At 43.3% G+C, this 18,616-nt stretch overlaps 1 pseudogene; it reads left to right on the top strand.

Moving 5' to 3' along the window:
- Positions 1-12,586, top strand: part of LOC135561621 (uncharacterized) — a 56,635-nt pseudogene extending 44,049 nt beyond the window's left edge.
- Positions 12,587-18,616: the final 6,030 nt, after the last annotated feature.

Raw genomic sequence — 18,616 nt, 5'->3', positions numbered from 1 at the left:
TTCATAAAAGACCAGCATGGCCAAATAATAATAATCACAGTGGTTGTCGAGGGTGCAACAAGTCAGCACCTCGGGAGTAAATGTCAGTTGGCTTTTCATAGCCGATCAATGAGAGTATCTCTACCGCTCCTGCTGTCTCTAGAGAGTTGAAAACAGCAGGTCTGGGACAGGTAGCACGTCCGGTGAGCAGGTCAGGGTTCCATAGCCGCAGGCAGAACAGTTGAAACTGGAGCAGCAGCACGGCCAGGTGGACTGGGGACAGCAAGGAGTCATCATGCCAGGTAGTCCTAAGGCATGGTCCTAGGGCTCAGGTCCTCCGAGAGAGAGAAAGAAAGAAAAAGAGAAAGAGAGAATTAGAGAGAGCATACTTAAATTCACGCAGGACACCAGATAAGACAGGAGAAGTACTCCAGATATAACAGACTGACTCTAGCCCCCCGACACACAAACTACTGCAGCATAAATACTGGAGGCTGAGACAGGAGGGGTCAGGAGACACTGTGGCCCCATCCGATGATACCCCCGGACAGGGCCAAAAAGGCAGAATATAACCCCACCCACTTTGCCAAAGCACAGACCCCACACCACTAGAGGGATATCTTCAACCACCAACTTACCATCTTGAGACAAGGCTGAGTATAGCCCACAAAAATCTCAGCCACGGCACAACCCAAGGGGGACGCCAACCCAGACAGGAAGACCACGTCAGCGACTCAACCCACTCAAGTGACGCACCCCTCCTATATTAGTGTTGTGTTCGAGACCACCTAAAGCGAGACCGATTCAAGACCAAACCGGAGCGAATCGAGTCTGAGTCAAGACCAAGACCGAGAGGGGGACGAGGGGTCCGAGTCCTAGTCAGGACCGAGACCAGAGAAATGCAAGTCAAACTAACTGAGCCTTTCCTCAAATTTAAATTCACACCAGACTTGTATGCTAACTTGGCTGAGTTTAGACATGCAGCCCAATTCTGCTGTTTTTTTTTTACTAATTTATTTTTAGACCAATTGATTGGTCAAAAAACCATTTAGTGGAAAAAATATCAGAATTGGCTTCATTATACGTAACTAGTGACCCTTGACCCAACATATAGTGCCTTCTAGTGTTCAAAACAAGTTCAAACATCCCTAGACAGACAACATTTACCCAACACATTAAATGACATAGCAAGGCAAGCCAAAACGGCTCCTATAACGTAGGCTACAACATAAATGAAAACTAATGCATGTGGTATATACAGTACAGTGTAGTACTGGTATAAAAATGACAGTTTATAGTGATCATTTCGAAAAACAGCAGTTGAATTTGATTTGTCATATCAGCAAACAGTCCTGATTAAAAAACAACAAATGTATTTTTAAGGAATTACTATACAATATAGTATACACAAAAGTATCAATTATTTTCAATTCATGGTTTCGGTTATTTCAGCCAGACCTTTTGCTGACAGGTGTATAAAATTGAGCACACAGCTATTAAATCTCCATAGAAAAGCATTGTCCTTACTGACAAACATAGAATGGCCTTACTGAAGGAAGAATTGATTATTGATCACAATACCAAGCATCGGCTGGAGTGTTGTAATGCTCGCCGCCATTGGACTCTGGAGCAGTGGAAACGCGTTCTCTGGAGTGATGAATCACGTTTCACTATCTGGCAGTCCGACAGATGAATTTGGATTTGGGGAATGCCAGGAGAACACTACCTGCCCCAGTATATAGTGCCAACTATAAAGTCTGGTGGAGGAGGAATATTGGTCTGGGGCTGTTTTTGACGGGTTGGGCTAGGCCCCTTAGTTCCAGTGAACAGGCCCTTTCCTGTTTCAGCAGGACATTGCCCCTGTGCACAAAGCGAGGTCCATAAAGAAATGGTTTGTCAAGATTGGTGTGAAAGAACTTGACTGTCCTGCATAGAGATCTGACCTCAACCCCATCGAACACCTTTGAGATGAATTGGAACGCCGACTGTGAGCCAGGTCTATTTGTCCAACATCAGTGCCCGACCTCAACAATACACTTGTGGCTAAATGGAAGCATGTCCCCGCAGCAATGTTCCAAAATCTAGTGGAAAGCCTTCTCAGAAGAGTGAAGGCTGTTATAGTAGCAAAGGGGGGGGGCAACTCCATATTAATTTCCATGATTTTGGAATGAGATGTTCGACGAGCAAGTATCAACTTACTTTTGGTAATTTAGTGTATCATTAACAATGAATAAACAAAAAAGTAGAAAAAGATTTAATCAAGTCATTTCAACACCGAATCAAAATATAAAATTTATTTTATATCTTGTCATTCTTATATATTCAAATCATAAAGCCAATATTTTCATTTCACAGGCTAGTGTACACGTACAGGTGAAGTCAGAAGTTTACATACACTTAGATTGGATTCAATAAAACTCGTTTTTTCAACCACCCCACAAATGTCTTGTTAACAAACTATAGTTTGGCAAGTCGTTTAGGCCATATACTTTGTGCATGCATTTTCCAACAATTGTTGACAGACAGATTATTTCACTCATTATTCACTGTATCACAATTCCAGTGGGTCAGAAGTTTACATACACTAAGTTGACTGTGCATTTAAACAGCTTGGAAAATTCCAGAAAATTATGTCATGGCTTTGGAAGCTTCTGATTGGCTAATTGACATCATTTGAGTCAATTGGAGGTGTACCTGTGGACGTATTTCAAGGCCTACCTTCAAACTCATTGCCTCTGATTGAGATCATGGGAAAATCAAAAGAAATCAGCCGAGACCTCAGAAAATAATTGTAGACCTCCACAAGTCTGGTTCATCCTTGGGAGCAATTTCCAAACGCCGTACCACGTTCATCTGTACAAACAATAGTACGCAAGTATAAACACAATGGGACGCAGCCGTCACACCACTCAGGAAGGAGACGCGTTCTGTCTCCTAGAGATGAACGTACTTTGGTGCGAAAAGTGCAAATCATTCCCAGAACAACATCAAAGGACCTTGTGAAGATGCTGGAGGAAACAGGTGCAAAAGTATCCACAGTAATACGAGTCCTATATCGACATAAACTGAAAGGCCGCTCAGCAAAGAAGAAGCCACTGCTCTAAAACCGCCATAACAAATCCAGACCGGTTTGCAACTGCACATGGGGACAAAGATCATACTTTTTGGAGAAATGTTCTCTGGTCTGATGAAACAAAAATGGAACTGTTTTGCCATAATGACCATAGTTATGTTTGGAGGAAAAAGGGGGGACTTGCAAGCCGAAGAACACAATCCCAACCGTGAAGCACGGGGGTGGCAGCATCATGCTGTCAGGGTGCTTTGCTGCAGGAGGGACTGGTGCACTTCACAATATAGATGGCATCATGTGGAAGGAAAATTATGTGGATATATTGAAGCAACATCTCAAAACATCAGTCAGGAAGTTAAAGCTTGGTCGCAAATGGATCTTCCAAATGGACAATGACCCCAAGCATACTTCCAAAGTTGTGTCAAAATGGCTTAGGGACAACAAAGTTAAGGTATTGGAGTGGCCATCATAAAATCCTGACATCAATCTTATAGAAAATTTGTTGGCAGAACTGAAAAAGCGTGTGCTAGCAATGAGGCCTACAAACCTGACTCAGTTACACCAGCTCTGTCAGGTGGTGGTCAAAATTCACCCAACTTATTGTGGGAAGCTTGTGGAAGGCTACCCGAAACGTTTGACCCAAGTTAAACAATTTAAAGGCAATGCTACCAAATACTAATTGACAGTAGAGACTATCGAAGGGCCTTGGCTAATGGCCTGCACTGTCTTCTGACCCACTGGGAATGTGATGAAAGAAATAAAAGCTGAAATAAATCATTATCTCTACTATTATTCTGACATTTCACATTCTTAAAATATAGTGGTGATCCTAACTGACCTAAGACAGGGAATTTTTACTCTGATTAAATGTCAGAAATTGTGAAAAACTGAGTTTTTGGCTAAGGTGTATGTAAGCTTCCGACTTCAACTGTACATTGCTGGCATTTCAAATCACATTACCAGTTTCAATGAAGCAATTTCATACCAGGTCAAGCTGTTTGAGACTTATATTGTATGCATTTCATACATTATCTTGTGCCCCTAATTTTAATTTCTTGAGGAAAGTGAATGGATGGGTGTAGCTCTTATCAGAGATCAACTACAACAGGGTATGATTGCATTTCAGAAATACAAGTGCAGTGATCAGTAATCAGTGATCAAGGTGTCTGGAAACCATAAAGGAACAAACAAAAAATAATAACTGAACATCGTCTTGTAACTATTGAAATTGTGTGACTTCATACTGAATACATTTAAAGTGATAGTCCACTCGAGATTAACGTTTTTTGAGAGCACAAAGTAGTCAACAATCAAGAGAAAGTCATGGGATAAAAGAATGTACTTACCCATTCGTGTTCTCTTCAGATAATCAGTGAACTTCTTCTGCAATGTAACATTCCCATTGTTGGTAACATCTAGATCAACCCAGCTGAGGCCAAACTGTGGATCCAGCATGGCGGCAAGGAAGTACACGTCATGGCCAAAAGCTTCCTCTCCCTCACTCCTTGACCCTTTTCATTCTCACAAAGATTCTAAATTACTATTCATATTTTTACTTGGGTTTTTTCCAATGGGTTACTTTTTACCCATTGTTCTCCCCAATGTTGTGATATCCAATTGGTAGTTACAGTCTTGTCCCATCGCTGCAACTCCCATACGGACTTGGGAGAGGCGAAGGTCGAAAGCCGCGCGTCCTCCAAAACACGACCCTACCAAGCCGCACTGCTTCTTGACACACTGCATTCTTAACCCGGAAGCCAGCCGCACCAATGTGTCGGAGGAAACACCGTACAGCTGGCTACCGAAGTCAGCATGCATGTGCCCATCCACCACAAGGAGTGGCTAGAGCGCAATGGCACAAGGACATCCCAGCCGGTCAAACCCTCCCCTAACCCGGACGACGCTGGTCCAATTGTGCACCGCTTCATGGGTCTCCCGGTTGCGGCCAGCTGCGACACAGCCCGGGATCAAACCTGGATCTGTAGTGACGCTTCTAGCACTGTGACGCAGTTCCTTAGACCGCTGCGCCACTCGGGAGGCCCCTGAGAATCTTTTTAGTAGAGACTGTCGAATGGCCTTTGCTGATGGCCGGCATTGTCTTCTTGACTCCTCCATCTGGAGCAGGTGAGTGTTCAGATCCAAGACAGTTTGAGCCATCATACTGATGGTGACAGACTTATCTCCTTCTGTAAGCTCCGTTGCCTCATAGAATGATGCAAGAACTGCATTCAATTCTTTCAGTTGGTTCCATTCGCGAATGGTAAAAAACGCATTCTCGAAGTCCACGCTGCACATATCTGTGAGGGCCCTGTGGTCAAGAGCCTTGAGGGCCTGCAGCTGCTTGAACATGCTATTCCAGGAAGTGGTATTTGCTGCCGGAACAGACTTTCCCATGCCAAACACAACCTCAAACCTGTGTTTAAATAGGCTGCTACTGTGTAGCAGTGTACTGAACCTTGATGTCTTGGCGATAGCTTGTGAAATGGCCTTGACTTCTTTCATTCCATCATGTATCACTAGCTGTAGGGAGTGAGCAAAACAGGAGAGTCGCTGTCTGGATCTCAGGAGGTCGATGTTCACCTCGTCAACCCATGATACATCCTCCTACAGATGTTCATTGTGCAGGTTACCATCTTCACTGTCGTCACTTTCTTCACTGTGCTCCTCCTGCTGTGGCAACTTCACTTTGAATGCACATTTCATATTTGCTGCATTATCTGTGATAACATAAGCTCCTTTATTTTTGATGCGATATTCATCGATGATTTCATAAAAAGTTATAGCTATGTTTTCTGCACCATGCTGCCCTGTGAACCACCTGCAGGCTATGAGGAAGGACTCCAGCTCATTTCTATTTGGCTTATAGCTGTGAGCGGTAACTCCTAAGAAGGAGCGTAAGATGCGGCCAGACCATACTGACGGTTGGCTCTGTAGCTTCTCTGTGATAGTGTCCTTTACCTTCCCAACCAACACCGGGATGATATGAAGCGAGTGAACGGAGACAGCTTTGCTTCATCCAATCAGAGCAGCAGGATCAGTCAATCAATCAAATGTATTTATATAGCCCTTCTTACATCGGCTGATGTAAGAACATGGCCAAGATGTTCAAATGTTCATAGATGGCCAGCAGAGTCAAATAATAATAACAGTGGTTGTAGAGGGTGCAAAATTCTGACCACTGAGCAATTAGGTCAAAATCAAACGGCAGGGGGCGTTGGCCAATTGTGGTTCTAGTGTGAGGTCATTTCATGGCCCAGAAAGTGATACAGTTCATGCAGAACTGTTGTTTTGTCTCTGAGGGGGACACTTTGCTTACGGCCAAACTCGAAGCCTTCAGTTCGTCCTGAGAAGTGTCAATTGTGCATAAGACCCTTTCACAGCAGCTACTACCCGCTGAAAAGCATGGAGATGTAATATTCCTCCATCTTTAGCTTTGCTACTGCCCTTGGCGTCCCTAAGCGTATGTGTGGGCTGTGCTAGCCACTGTTCATGTCTGCAGTCTTCCCAGGGTTTTTTCAGGTTAATGTACCTAACCCCATCTTTGGCCTGGGTCGACTTTTTCTCATTATCGCACCTTGGAGCCTATGGCTTTTCGCCTGTCACCTTCCCTAGAAGGGTGTCCTCATAGTTGTCCAGTATTCATCTATTTGGATTGGTAGGAGAGCTCAGGCAAGGGTGTCAGGCGAGGGTGTCAGGCGAGGGTGTCAGGCGAGGGTGTCATGCTCTTCACTCATTGGCAACCACTCATGGAAGAGGGTGGGCCCTTCTCTCTCCAACGATATCCTGCCGGATCATGGGGGCTATTATATTGACTTATAGTGGCCAGGGTGATAGCCTTCAGAGGGGCATGGAAGGGCCCTTTCCTACAGAGGAGTTTACCTCTTGGGCACTGTTTTAAACTGAGATTGTGTGTGCCTTGTATTGGGTTTCCCCTCACTTTGTTTTGAGGTTTTGTCCCAATTGGTTGCCTCTGCACCTTTTCGGTGTGTACTCCCTCAGTTATCGGGACCTCTGAGGGTTGCTGATCTTTGAGACTACCCTGACTTCAGAGGGCATATCTTTGTGATACAAGAGTTGGCCATATTCCCACATGTGAGATATCGAAACAAATAAATGAAAGAGAACTTTAAGGTTACTTCCGTATCCCTGGTTCTCTGATATTATGAGTGAGATGTCTGAAAATAACCTGAGGGCGAGAGTGGCTCCTTATAATGAAAGTGAGGGGCTCCCCTCATTCGCCACTGTCCAACATCTGCTTTTGATAGATTCTTCCAAGAGTAGGTGATCATAGCAAATCCCCACGTGAGATATCTCACTCATAATGTATTCTAATGTATATTGTGTTTAATGTGTATTTTATATTGTATAAGTCAGGGCGCATTTGGAAAAGAGACATAGGTCTCAATACATCTTCTCTGTCAAAATCAAGGTTAAATAAATAAATAAATAATATCAGAGATCTGGGGTTACGTAAGTAACCTTAATTTACCCCAGGTGCTCAAAGCACTTTTCATTGTATGGGTTAATCACACCAGTATCCACACCCTTGATAACGACCCTTACATATTATAATCTGTCATTATTTCCCTCCCTCCCTACACTGGCCTAGTTGAAGCTGTCATTGGATGAGTTGCGGGGGGAGTTTGAGGAGATGGATCCTTATAGGAAGGGGTTTGTGAGCCACGAGGAGTTCCAGGAAGTGCTGAAAGGTCTGTGTGTGCACCTCGATGACTACGAGTGGGAGATGCTGGCTCGAAAGTTTGACATCGACAGGGATGGAAGGTGGATGAAATGCAGGGAATTCTGATTAGTTGACAAACAGGATAGCCTATCCCTGTTAATTGTTTTGCACAAACCTAACATTTTTGCACAAACCTAAAACCATCAGACTGATGTTTACATTTACATTTACATTTAAGTCATTTAGCAGACGCTCTTATCCAGAGCGACTTAAAAATTGGTGCATTCACCTTATGACATCCAGTGGAGCAGCCACTTTACAATAGTGCATCTAAATCTTTTAAGGGGGGGGGGGGGTGAGAAGGATTACTTTGTCCTATCCTAGGTATTCCTTAAAGAGGTGGGGTTTCAGGTGTCTCCGGAAGGTGGTGATTGACTCCGCTGTCCTGGCGTCGTGAGGGAGTTTGTTCCACCATTGGGGGGCCAGAGCAGCGAACAGTTTTGACTGGGCTGAGCGGGAACTGTACTTCCTCAGTGGTAGGGAGGCGAGCAGGCCAGAGGTGGATGAACGCAGTGCCCTTGTTTGGGTGTAGGGCCTGATCAGAGCCTGGAGGTACGGAGGTGCCGTTCCCCTCACAGCTCCGTAGGCAAGCACCATGGTCTTGTAGCGGATGCGAGCTTCAACTGGAAGCCAGTGGAGAGAGCGGAGGAGCGGAGTGACGTGAGAGAACTTGGGAAGGTTGAACACCAGACGGGCTGCGGCGTTCTGGATGAGTTGTAGGGGTTTAATGGCACAGGCAGGGAGCCCAGCCAACAGCGAGTTGCAGTAATCCAGACGGGAGATGACAAGTGCCTGGATTAGGACCTGCGCCGCTTCCTGTGTGAGGCAGGGTCGTACTCTGCGGATGTTGTAGAGCATGAACCTACAGGAACGGGCCACCGCCTTGATGTTAGTTGAGAACGACAGGGTGTTGTCCAGGATCACGCCAAGGTTCTTAGCGCTCTGGGAGGAGGACACAGTGGAGTTGTCAACCGTGATGGCGAGATCATGGAACGGGCAGTCCTTCCCGGGAGGAAGAGCAGCTCCGTCTTGCCGAGGTTCAGCTTGAGGTGGTGATCCGTCATCCACACTGATATGTCTGCCAGACATGCAGAGATGCGATTCGCCACCTGGTCATCAGAAGGGGAAAGGAGAAGATTAATTGTGTGTCGTCTGCATAGCAATGATAGGAGAGACCATGTGAGGTTATGACAGAGCCAAGTGACTTGGTGTATAGCGAGAATAGGAGAGGGCCTAGAACAGAGCCCTGGGGACACCAGTGGTGAGAGCACGTGGTGAGGAGACGGATTCTCGCCACGCCACCTGGTAGGAGCGACCTGTCAGGTAGGACGCAATCCAAGCGTGGGCCGCGCCGGAGATGCCCAACTCGGAGAGGGTGGAGAGGAGGATCTGATGGTTCACAGTATCGAAGGCAGCCGATAGGTCTAGAAGGATGAGAGCAGAGGAGAGAGAGTTAGCTTTAGCAGTGCGGAGCGCCTCCGTGATACAGAGAAGAGCAGTCTCAGTTGAATGACTAGTCTTGAAACCTGACTGATTTGGATCAAGAAGGTCATTCTGAGAGAGATAGCGGGAGAGCTGGCCAAGGACGGCACGTTCAAGGGTTTTGGAGAGAAAAGAAAGAAGGGATACTGGTCTGTAGTTGTTGACATCGGAGGGATCGAGTGTAGGTTTTTTCAGAAGGGGTGCAACTCTCGCTCTCTTGAAGACGGAAGGGACGTAGCCAGCGGTCAGGGATGAGTTGATGAGCGAGGTGAGGTAAGGGAGAAGGTCTCCGGAAATGGTCTGGAGAAGAGAGGAGGGGATAGGGTCAAGCGGGCAGGTTGTTGGGCGGCCGGCCGTCACAAGACGCGAGATTTCATCTGGAGAGAGAGGGAGAAAGAGGTCAGAGCACAGGGTAGGGCAGTGTGAGCAGAACCAGCGGTGTCGTTTGACTTAGCAAACGAGGATCGGATGTCGTCGACCTTCTTTTCAAAATGGTTGACGAAGTCATCTGCAGAGAGGGAGGAGGGGGAGGAGGATTCAGGAGGGGGAGGAGGTGGCAAAGAGCTTCCTAGGGTTAGAGGCAGATGCTTGGAATTTAGAGTGGTAGAAAGTGGCTTTAGCAGCAGCGACAGAAGAGGAAAATGTAGAGAGGAGGGAGTGAAAGGATGCCAGGTCCGCAGGGAGGCGAGTTTTCCTCCATTTCCGCTCGGCTGCCCGGAGCCCTGTTCTGTGAGCTCGCAATGAGTCGTCGAGCCACGGAGCGGGAGGGGAGGACCGAGCCGGCCTGGAGGATAGGGGACATAGAGAGTCAAAGGATGCAGAAAGGGAGGAGGGTTGAGGAGGCAGAATCAGGAGATAGGTTGGAGAAGGTTTGAGCAGAGGGAAGAGATGATAGGATGGAAGAGGAGAGAGTAGCGGGGAGAGAGAGCGAAGGTTGGGACGGTGCGATACCATCCGAGTAGGGGCAGTGTGGGAAGTGTTGGATGAGAGCGAGAGGGAAAAGGATACAAGGTAGTGGTCGGAGACTTGGAGGAGTTGCAATGAGGTTAGTGGAAGAACAGCATCTAGTAAAGATGAGGTGGAGCGTATTGCCTGCCTTGTGAGTAGGGGGAAGGTGAGAGGGAGAGGTCAAAAGAGGAGAGGAGTGGAAAGAAGGAGGCAGAGAGGAATGAGTCAAAGGTAGACGTGGGGAGGTTAAAGTCGCCCAGAACTGTGAGAGGTGAGCCGTCCTCAGGAAAGGAGCTTATCAAGGCATCAAGCTCATTGATGAACTCTCCGAGGGAACCTGGAGGGCGATAAATGATAAAGATGTTAAGCTTGAAAGGGCTGGTAACTGTGACAGCATGGAATTCAAAGGAGGCGATAGACAGATGGGTAAGGGGAGAAAGAGAGAATGACCACTTGGGAGAGATGAGGATCCCGGTGCCACCACCCCGCTGACCAGAAGCTCTCGGGGTGTGCGAGAACACGTGGGCGGACGAAGAGAGAGCAGTAGGAGTAGCAGTGTTATCTGTGGTGATCCATGTTTCCGTCAGTGCCAAGAAGTCGAGGGACTGGAGGGAGGCATAGGCTGAGATGAACTCTGCCTTGTTGGCCGCAGATCGGCAGTTCCAGAGGCTACCGGAGACCTGGAACTCCACGTGGGTCGTGCGCGCTGGGACCACCAGATTAGGGTGGCCGCGGCCACGCGGTGTGGAGCGTTTGTATGGTCTGTGCAGAGAGGAGAGAACAGGGATAGACAGACACATAGTTGACAGGCTACAGAAGAGGCTACGCTAATGCAAAGGAGATTGGAATGACAAGTGGACTACACGTCTCGAATGTTCAGAAAGTTGAGCTTACGTAGCAAGAATCTTATTGACTAAAATGATTAAAAATGATACAGTACTGCTGAAGTAGGCTGGCTGGCAGTGGCTGCGTTGTAGACTTTGTAGGCTAGCTGGCAGTGGCTGCGTTGTTGATTCGGGGGCTAGCTGGCTAGCTAGCAGTGTTGATTACGTTACGTTGCGTAAAAAAGAACGACAATAGCTGGCTAGGTAACCTAGAAAATCGCTCTAGACTACACAATTATCTTTGATACAGAGACGGCTATGTAGCTAGCTATGTAGCTAGCTACGATCAAACAAATCAAACCGTTGTACTGTAATGAAATGAAATGAAAATGTGATACTACCTGTGGAGCGAGGCGGAATGCGACCGGGTTGTTGAGTTCTAATCGGTAGACGTTGGCTAGCTGTTGGCTAGCTAGCAGTGTCTCCTACGTTAAGGACGACAAATAGCTGGCTAGCTAACCTCGGTAAATTAAGATAATCACTCTAAAAACTACACACTCTAAACTACACAATTATCTTGGATACGAAGACAGCAAAGACAACTATGTAGCTAGCTAACACTACACTAATCAAGTCGTTCAGTTGAGGGTAATAGTTTCTACAGTGCTGCTATTCTTATTTACTAAAATGATTAAAAATGATACAGTACTGCTGAAGTAGGCTAGCTGGCAGTGGCTGCGTTGTTGACTTTGTAGGCTAGCTGGCAGTGGCTGCGTTGTTGATTCAGGGGCTAGCTGGCTAGCTAGCAGTGTTGATTACGTTACGTTGCGTTAAAATAACGACAATAGCTGGCTAGGTAACCTAGAAAATCGCTCTAGACTACACAATTATCTACACAATTATCTTTGATACAGAGACGGCTATGTAGCTAGCTATGTAGACGGTGGGCGTTAGCTAGCTGGCTAGCTGCTGGGCAGATAGCAGTGTAGACTACGTTAGGACGACGAAATACGATAATTACGCAATTATCTTTGATACAAAGACGACTATGTAGCTAGCTAAGAAGAAATTGCTAAGATTAGACAAATCAAACCGTTGTACTATAATGAAATGTAATGAAATGTAATGAAAAGTTATACTACCTGCAGACCGAAGTGCAGACCGAAGTGCGGATGCGACTGCTCGCTCCAACCCGGAAGTAGAGTGTCATTTGGAAGTCAGTCGTGGCTACCAATCAGTTTAGTTTAGTTGGCATGGTAGGCAGATCTCCATCTGATTGTGCCTCAGCCACATTCCAGTGGCTATGGCCAATGGCTTTGATCCTTATAATGTGAATGAAATTCCATCCTCAGAGTTTCCTTTGGGAGACGGAAACAGCCGTGGAGGCATGGATCCAACATGGCCGCCATACTGCAGTCCCATAACGAAACATAGGATCTGTCTGCAGAGAAATGTTCTTCCTTGTGTGACCAAATACCACTTAGCTCAAGACTAAGTAAGAAAGTACACTTACTAACTTTTAACCAATGTGTTCCACCATAGATTTAAGATATTTTAATCCACTTCCATATCCTTATAGAGTACAAGATCGAGTTAAACCCCATTCAGCATGTTGAAACTCTTACCATGATTCACTTTCATAATGAGCTTTATCGAATAATTGCTGCTGAAAGAAAATTATAATACTCCTTTGGAAAAAGTTAGTTATTCAAGACTTCTTGAATTAGAACCATATTACTTTTTTATTTTTATTAAAATAAACGGAGTAGAGCTAAGCACAGGCAAAATCCTAGAGGAAACCCTGCTTGTCTGCTTTCCAACAGACACTGGGAGACAAATTCACCTTTCAGCAGGACAGTAGCCTAAAACACAAGGCCAAATATATACTGGAATTGCTTACCAAGACGACTTTCGAATGTTCCTGAGTGGCCTAGTTATAGTTTTGACTTTAATCGGTTTGAAAATCTATGACAATACTTGAAAATGGCTGTCTAGCAATGATCAACAACCAACTTGACAGAGCTTGAAGAATCTTTAAAATAATAATGTGCAAATATTTTACAATCCAGGTGTGCAAAGCTCTTAGAGACTTTCCCAGAAAGACTCACAGCTGTAATCACTGCCAAAGGTGATTCTAACATGCATTGCCTTAGGGGTGTGAATATTTATGTAAATGAGATATTTCTGTATTAAATGTTCAATAAATTTGCTAAAATTTCTAAAAACATGTTTTCACTTTGTCATCATGGGGTATTGTATGAGATTTTTTTTTAAGTTTTAAAAAATGAAGTATTTTGGCACTGTAGTGGGGTCCAGAATTATTGGATCACTTGATAAAGATGAGCGATAATGACTCTATAAAATAAATATTTCAAATACTGAGCTATATTGTAGTGTCTAACAAATTGGGAAATTATATTATTTTATACTAATACTCAGAGAAAAAGATTATGTTTGGGTCAAAGATCATACCCTCATCTCACATCTCACCATTACCAATTGCAGGGGAGATTAGCATGTTTTGGGGGTATGATCTTTGACCCTCTGTAACTTTCTCACTCATCATTACTCACAATTCATTCAGGATTATCCGTAGTTATGGTAGTATCCACATTAATGTAGAAGTGTTTGGAAACATATTCCGTTCATATTTACAATAAGTGACTCCAAAATGATATAATACATTACTTACCATTCAATTATATTGGGAAAAAAATCATCCGAAATACAAACAAAATGAGCTGAAAATGCATCCAACAGGTTTGTAGAGTCACAAGCTTAATGTAGTAATTTGGGACCAAATACTAAACTTAACAAAATCTCCCCCAAAAATATTGTATCCCTGTTTTCAATACTCCAGCACATTCCTTTTGCGAGGATAACGACACTGAGCCTTTTTCTAAAATGTTTTATGAGATTGGAGAACACATTGGCAGGGATCTTAGATCATCCCTCAATACAGAATCTTTCCAGATCCTTGATATCCTTCATCTGCGCTCATGGACTGCCCTCTTAAATTCAAACCACAGGTTTTCAATAGGACTCAAGTCCTGAGACTGAGATGGCCATGGCAAAATGTTGAATTTGTTTGGTCAATTAACCATTTCTTTGTAGATTTTGAAATTCCACAAATTAACTTTTAAAGCACGCTTGTTAATTGAAATGCATTCCAGTTGCCTACTTCATGAAGCTGGTTGAGAGAATTCCAAGACTGTGCACAGCTGTCATCAAGGAAAAGGGTGGCTATAAAATATATTTTGATTTGTTTAAAACTTTTTTGGTTACTACATGATTCCGGATGTGTTATTTCATTGTTTTGATGGCTTCACTATTATTCTACAATGTAGAAAAGAGTAAAAATAAAGAAAAACCAAGGAATGAGTCGGTGTCTCCAAAATTTTGACTGGTACTGTATATATGAGTGAGAAAGTTATAAACACACAAATATCATACCCACCCAACAATGCTAACCTCCCCTGTTATTGTAATGGTGAGAAGTTAGCATGTCCTGGGGGTATGATATTTGTGCATCTGTAACTTTCTCACTCATCATTATTCACGATTCATTCAGGACTATCCGTTATCATGTTGTAGATGTGTTTAGAAGCATATTCAATTCTTATTATAAAAGTGACTCCAAAATGACATAATACATTATTTACCATTCATTAGTATTAATCTGAAACCCAACCAAAAATACAGCAAATACTTCCAACAAGTTTGTAGAGTCACAAGCTTGACGTAATCATTGCGTGCTAGGAATATGGGACCAAATACTAAACTTTTGACTACTAGAATACACGTATAAATGAATTTGTCCTAATACTTTTGGTCCCATAAAATGTGGGGACTATGTACAAAAGTGCTATAATTTCTAAATAGTTCACCTGATATGGATTAAAAAAATACTCTCAAATTAAAGCTTGTATAATTTCAAATCCAAAGTGCGGGAGTACAGAGACAAAACAACAAATAATATGTCACTAATGCTTTTGGTGCTCATATGTAACAAACTCTCCATGTGCTTTACACTTGTACATTCCTTCAAGTTAAAATCAGTTCAAAGTGGTATTTTGTTCAGTTTCAACATTCCTGTAAGGAGGGAACTCTTGTTTGTGAAAGTTTAGTGTGTGATATTAATGCAAAAGATAAACATTATCTAACCAGTGAGACATTGAAAGCTCACTCATTGAGAATCAGTTTACATGACAATAAATTGTTTTTTTGGCGGGGATCCTTTGTTTCTGTGTTCAATTTATTATTATTCATGGTGAGTGCTGTCGCTAAATCGTTTTCATCTGGCTGACCAGGGAGTCTTTTTTTCTCTGCTAAACTTTGTGTTTAGAGCACGGACTTAAACCAATATTGGGGCTGTTGGGACCAAAGTATTTTTTCAAAAGCCCTCCTCTTTTATCTTATTATCACTTTTCCATCTGCGTGGGCACTTTGTCCTCCCCTTTTGGTCAGTAGCTGGCGTTGTCCATTTATCCATCCATCCATCCTCTAGTCCACACAAGGACACCTGCAGACCCCTCACTCTCTTTGCTTTAACCCGCACCCATGGGACACTCTGGCTAATTAGTGTGTGTGCGTGTGTAAAAGTGTACATGTTGGTGGAAGAAGGAGAGGAAAACAGTAACAGGGCTCCCTGACCTGGGCTGAAGAGGGGAGAGGGCCTGGGGGAGAGGGGTCTGGGGTGCCCAGCAAGCAGCTTTAGTCCTTCCCTTCCATAGAGAACACTTTGATTTCATGGGGGTGATTACTTTTCTTCCGATTCACTCAAGGATGAAGCCCAAGGAACCAGAGATTGTCCTCCCATTCAGGCCCACCACAATGGGGCAACCCTAGCAAAAAACACTATGAGTTTCTCACTTTCTTTTTTACCTCTCTTTTCTCACCGCTGTCTTGGAAAGCAATGCCATACAACTTACTTAAAGAAAGAGTGAAGGGACAGGGATTGGGGAGGAGATTAGTTGAGTTATTGAGAGACAAGGGAAGAGCATTTAAGGCACAAGCTGGACAAAATCAACTCCCTACTAGTTGGAAGACATTTTATTTTCTATGTGGGGTAAAGTCAGAGGCCCTGCCACAATTGAGTTATCAGAGTCCAGGTAAAGAATTTGCCCAATTGAAATGAGTCCAAATATTTTTTTAAGGAGGGCAAGAAGGCTGAAATGGTTTAAATTTAAATGGTGGGTCCAAAGATGTTTTTAAGAATGGCAACAGGGCTGAAAATTGTCAACATTTTTATGGATTGATTGAAATATATGTATTTTTTAATGATGGCAATGACCATGGTCGGGTCAAGAGCACTTCTTTAGTCGACTTGTAAATCCCAAGGTTGACTTTATCCTCCGCTGATCAAATGGTTAGACTGGAGCACTGTCGTCCTCCAATGTTGGATCAACAATGCACACCATGGCTCACTGACAATTGATCAAATTGTATGCAAATGAAGGGCAACTTTTAAACCAAGGTGGCCCTCATCTTGTCCTCGGAACTGCAAACTTTAATCCGACCCACAATGATTAATAGTCTAGCCTAATTTGCCAAAATATATGGAGTTGATGCAACTTGCCTATGCCAAAAGTGTGTGAGAATGTTCATATTTCATCTGTAGTCCTTGAAAATCCCTTGAATGAAGAATCCCCAAATCACTTTCATGTTTTATTTTATTTAACCTTTATTTAACTAGGCAAGTCAGTTAAGGACAAATTCTTAAATTCTTATCATAATGTTAAAAAGCATTTTGCATTACTGGTGTTGTGAAACATTTTCAATTCAATGTCAGAATACATCAAGTGACCACTTTATTTCTTACTGGCATGAGAACTGATATTTTCCCTACTAACAATATCTCACCTATTATAACCATGAATAACAATGTTATAACAGTGTAGATACAGACATGGATTGATATTTGTGACAAAATACTTTTGTTGATAATTGAAATCTCATTGATAAACTTTAGCTTGGCTGAGGGAGCAAGGGATGAATGGGACCTAACATGCAAGCTTGTTTAAGATAGGGGCTTAAAGCATGGAGTTGACCCCCTTCCCAGAAACCTCTGTTTCTCATGTTGTTAACACACAGAGATGAACCCTACCCTAGAAGGACCTCCTCTTTGAGAGAGAGCGTTGACAAATCGTGTTTGTTATTTGAATTATTTTAAAATATAGGTAGAAGTGCCTCTAGAAACCATTGCTTCTCTCTGTGTTGAAACAAGGAGATTAATCCTTTCCTTTAGGGCTCACCCCTATCATGCAATGCCATGCATATTGGCCACATGGTGGAACTATAACAATCTATTTCAAATGCAAACTTTGAAAGGTCAATCCCCTCGCCCCACCCTGTGTGACACAGTCCTGAAAGTTGATACTCATGTCCCTCTCCACACAAGCAACAAATTTTCCTAAATGGCCCATGAAGTTCGCCATGATGGATTTTTTTTGCCATTTTGAATTCCTCCAGAACTGCTAGGCCGATCTAGATTAAACTTCATATATAGCATCTATGGACCAAGCTCTCTCAAGGCAATATTATATGCGAGTCTAGCTCATTTGTTGTGTTACAGCCTGAATTTAAAATATATATTTTTTATGTCACTGATCTACACACAATAACCCATAATATCAAAGTGGAATTATGTTTTTAGTCAAATGAAAAGCTGAATGAAAAGCTGAAATGTCTTGAGTTAACAATTATTCACTACAAAGATACAAGAGTGTTTCTAATTCAGTTGACAGAGAGGAAGGAAACCAATCAGGGATTTCACAATGATTTCACAATGAGGCCAATGGTGATTTTAAACCAGTTACAGAGTTAAATGGCTGTGATAAGGAGAAAACTGAGGATGGATCAACAACATTGTAGTTACTCCACAATACTAACCTAAATTACAGAGTGAAAAGAAGGAAGCCTGTACAGAATACAAATATTCCAAAACATGCATCCTGTTTGCAATAAGACACTAAATACTGCAAAAAATGTTGTCCTGAATACAAAAGCATTATGTTTGGGGCATATCCAACACAACACATCACTAAGTACCAGTCTTCATATTTATAAGCATGGTTGTTGCTGCATCATGTTATGGGTATGCTTGTCATTGGCAAATACTAAAGAGTTGTTTTTTAGGATAAAAAGAAAAGGAATAGAGCTGAGCACAGGCAAAGACCTAAAGGAAACCCTGGTTAAGTCTGCTGTCCAACAGAAACTGGGAGACAAATCCACTTTTCAGCAGGGCCGAGTTACAGTTTTGACTTTAATTAGCTTGAAAATATATGGCAAGACTTGAAATGGCTGTCTAGCAATGATCAACAACCAACTTGACAGAGCTTGAAGAATTTGTTTTAAGAATGAATGGGCAAATATAGTAATACCCAGGTGTGCAAAGGTTTTAGAGACTTACCCAGAAAGACTCACAGCTGTAATCGCTGCCAAAGTTGCTTCTAACATGTATTGATTCAGGGGATTGAATACTCAAATCAAAATGATTTTCCATTCATCCAAAAAAAAGTCAGAATGTTTCTTCCACTTTACATTACAAAGTATTTTGTGTAGATCGTTGAC

The sequence above is a fragment of the Oncorhynchus nerka genome, linkage group LG18 (assembly GCF_034236695.1).
Source record: "Oncorhynchus nerka isolate Pitt River linkage group LG18, Oner_Uvic_2.0, whole genome shotgun sequence".
Lineage (NCBI taxonomy): Eukaryota > Metazoa > Chordata > Actinopteri > Salmoniformes > Salmonidae > Oncorhynchus > Oncorhynchus nerka.
This window is presented reverse-complemented; position numbering and strand designations above follow the sequence as displayed.